Genomic DNA, 3,640 nt, shown 5'->3' on the forward strand with positions numbered 1-3,640 from the left:
ATTCATTATTTAGTCATTAAAACACTGTTCACGACTTCATAGGTAAATCGAATAAGTTGAACTCAGAACTATCATTTTATTCCAAAGATTCAATCTTCAGACATTAAAAAGGTCTAGTAACATAATAGGTACCTTTATTGAGGTGTTTTCATTCAAAGATTCAATCTTTATTCATTAAAACACTCTTCGCGACTTCATAGGTAACTCGAATATGTTGAACTCAAAACTCTCACTTTCTTTCCAAGATTCAATCTTTGTACATTAAAAAGGTCTAGTGACATAACAGCTACCTTGATTGAGGTAATTACATTCAAAGATTCAATATTTACTCATTAAAACACTCTTTGGGACGTTACAGGGAACGTGAATAAGTTTAACTCAAAACTCTCATTTTCTTTCAAAGATACAGTCTTTATACATTAAAAAGGTCTACTAACAAAATAAGTACCTTTATTGAGGTATTTTCATTCAAAGATTCAATCTTTAGTCATTAAAACACTCTTCGCAACTTCATAGGTAACTCGAATAAGTTGAGCTCAAAACTCTCATGTTCTTTCAAAGATTCAATCCTTATACATTAAAAAGGTTTAGTGACAGAATAGGTACCTTGATTGAGGTAATTTCATTCAAAGATTCAATCTTTACTCATTAAAACACTCTTCGTGACGTCAAAGGGAACTTGAATAACTTTAACTCGTAACACTCATTTCTTTTCAAAACGTCAATCTTTATAAATTAAAAAGGTCTAGTGATGTAATAGCTACCTTGATTGAGGTAATTTCATTCAATGATTCAATCTTTACTCATTAAGACACTCTTCGGGACGTTACAGGGAACTCGAATAAGTTTAACCCAAAAATCTAATTTTCTTTCAAAGATTCAATCTTTATACATTGGAAAGGTCTAGTAACAGAATTGGTACCTTTATTGTGGTATTTTTCATTCAAAGATTCAATCTTCAGTCATTAAAAAACTCTTCGCGATTTCATAGGTAACTCGAATAAGTTAAACTCAAAACACTCATTTTCTTTCAAAGATTCAATCTTTATACATTACAAAGGTCTAGTGGTAGAATAGGTACCTTGATTGAGGTAATTTCATTCAAAGATTCAATCTTTACTCATTAAAACACTCTTCGTGACGTCAAAGGGAACTCGAACAGCTTTAACTCAAAACTCTCATTTCTTTTCAAAGATTCAATCTTTATACAATCAAAATTTCTAGTGACTTAATAGGTACCTCGATTGAGGTAATTTCATTCAAAGATTCAATCTCTATTCATTAAAACACTCTTCGGGATGTCAAAAGGAACTCGAATAAGTTTAACTCAAAACTCTAATTTTCTTTCAAAGATTCAATCTTTATACATCAAAAAGATCTAGTAACATAATAGGTTCCTGTATTGAGGAATTTTCATTCGAAGATTCAATCTTTGGTCATTAAAACACTCTTCGCGACTTCATAGGTAACTCGAATAAGTTAAACTCAATACTCTCATTTTTTTCAAAGATTCCATCTTTATACATTAAAAAGGTCTACTGACATAATAGGTACATTGATTGAGATAATTTCGTTCAAAGATTCAATCTTTACTCATTAAAACACGCTTCGTGACGTCAAAGGGAACTCAAATAACTTTAACTCAAAACTCGTAGTTCTTTACAAATATTCAATCTTTATACATTAAAAAGGTCTAGTGACATAATAGGTACCTTGATTGAGGTAATTTCATTCAAAGATTCAATATTTACTCTTTAAAACACTCTTCGAGACGTCGCAGGGAACTCGAATACGTTTAACTCAAAACTCTCATTTTCTTTCAAAGCTTGAACCTTTATACATTAAAAAGGTCTAGTGACATAATAAGTACCTCTATTGAGGTAATTTCATACAAAGATTCAATCCTTACGCGTTAAAACACTATTCGGGACGTCATAGGGAACTCGGATAGGTTTAACTCATAACGCTCACTTCTTTTTAAAGATTCAATCTTTATATATAAAAGGTCCAGGGGACAAAATAAGTCCCTTGATTCAAGTAATTTCACTCAAAGATTCAATCTTTACTCGTTGAAATACTCTTCGGGATGTCATAGGGAACTCGAATAAGTTTAACTCAAAACAGTCATTTTCTTTCCAAGATTCAATCTTTATACATTAAAAAGGTCTTGTAACATAATAGGTACCTTTACTAAGGTATTTTCATTCAAAGATTCATTATTTAGTCATTAAAACACTGTTCACGACTTCATAGGTAAATCGAATAAGTTGAACTCAGAACTATCATTTTATTCCAAAGATTCAATCTTCAGACATTAAAAAGGTCTAGTAACATAATAGGTACCTTTATTGAGGTGTTTTCATTCAAAGATTCAATCTTTATTCATTAAAACACTCTTCGCGACTTCATAGGTAACTCGAATAAGTTGAACTCAAAACTCTCACTTTCTTTCCAAGATTCAATCTTTGTACATTAAAAAGGTCTAGTGACATAACAGCTACCTTGATTGAGGTAATTACATTCAAAGATTCAATATTTACTCATTAAAACACTCTTTGGGACGTTACAGGGAACGTGAATAAGTTTAACTCAAAACTCTCATTTTCTTTCAAAGATACAGTCTTTATACATTAAAAAGGTCTACTAACAAAATAAGTACCTTTATTGAGGTATTTTCATTCAAAGATTCAATCTTTAGTCATTAAAACACTCTTCGCAACTTCATAGGTAACTCGAATAAGTTGAGCTCAAAACTCTCATGTTCTTTCAAAGATTCAAACCTTATACATTAAAAAGGTTTAGTGACAGAATAGGTACCTTGATTGAGGTAATTTCATTCAAAGATTCAATCTTTACTCATTAAAACACTCTTCGTGACGTCAAAGGGAACTTGAATAACTTTAACTCGAAACACTCATTTCTTTTCAAAACGTCAATCTTTATAAATTAAAAAGGTCTAGTGATGTAATAGCTACCTTGATTGAGGTAATTTCATTCAATGATTCAATCTTTACTCATTAAGACACTCTTCGGGACGTTACAGGGAACTCGAATAAGCTTAACCCAAAAATCTCATTTTCTTTCAAAGATTCAATCTTTATACATTGGAAAGGTCTAGTAACAGAATTGGTACCTTTATTGTGGTATTTTTCATTCAAAGATTCAATCTTCAGTCATTAAAAAACTCTTCGCGATTTCATAGGTAACTCGAATAAGTTAAACTCAAAACACTCATTTTCTTTCAAAGATTCAATCTTTATACATTACAAAGGTCTAGTGGTAGAATAGGTACCTTGATTGAGGTAATTTCATTCAAAGATTCAATCTTTACTCATTAAAACACTCTTCGTGACGTCAAAGGGAACTCGAACAGCTTTAACTCAAAACTCTCATTTCTTTTCAAAGATTCAATCTTTATACAATCAAAATTTCTAGTGACTTAATAGGTACCTCGATTGAGGTAATTTCATTCAAAGATTCAATCTCTATTCATTAAAACACTCTTCGGGATGTCAAAAGGAACTCGAATAAGTTTAACTCAAAACTCTAATTTTCTTTCAAAGATTCAATCTTTATACATCAAAAAGATCTAGTAACATAATAGGTTCCTGTATTGAGGAATTTTCATTCGAAGATTCAA

This window comes from Cornus florida, unplaced genomic scaffold, assembly GCF_030987335.1.
Source record: "Cornus florida cultivar Cherokee Brave unplaced genomic scaffold, ASM3098733v1 CherokeeBrave_3.0.0_Hap2_scaffold_6, whole genome shotgun sequence".
Lineage (NCBI taxonomy): Eukaryota > Viridiplantae > Streptophyta > Magnoliopsida > Cornales > Cornaceae > Cornus > Cornus florida.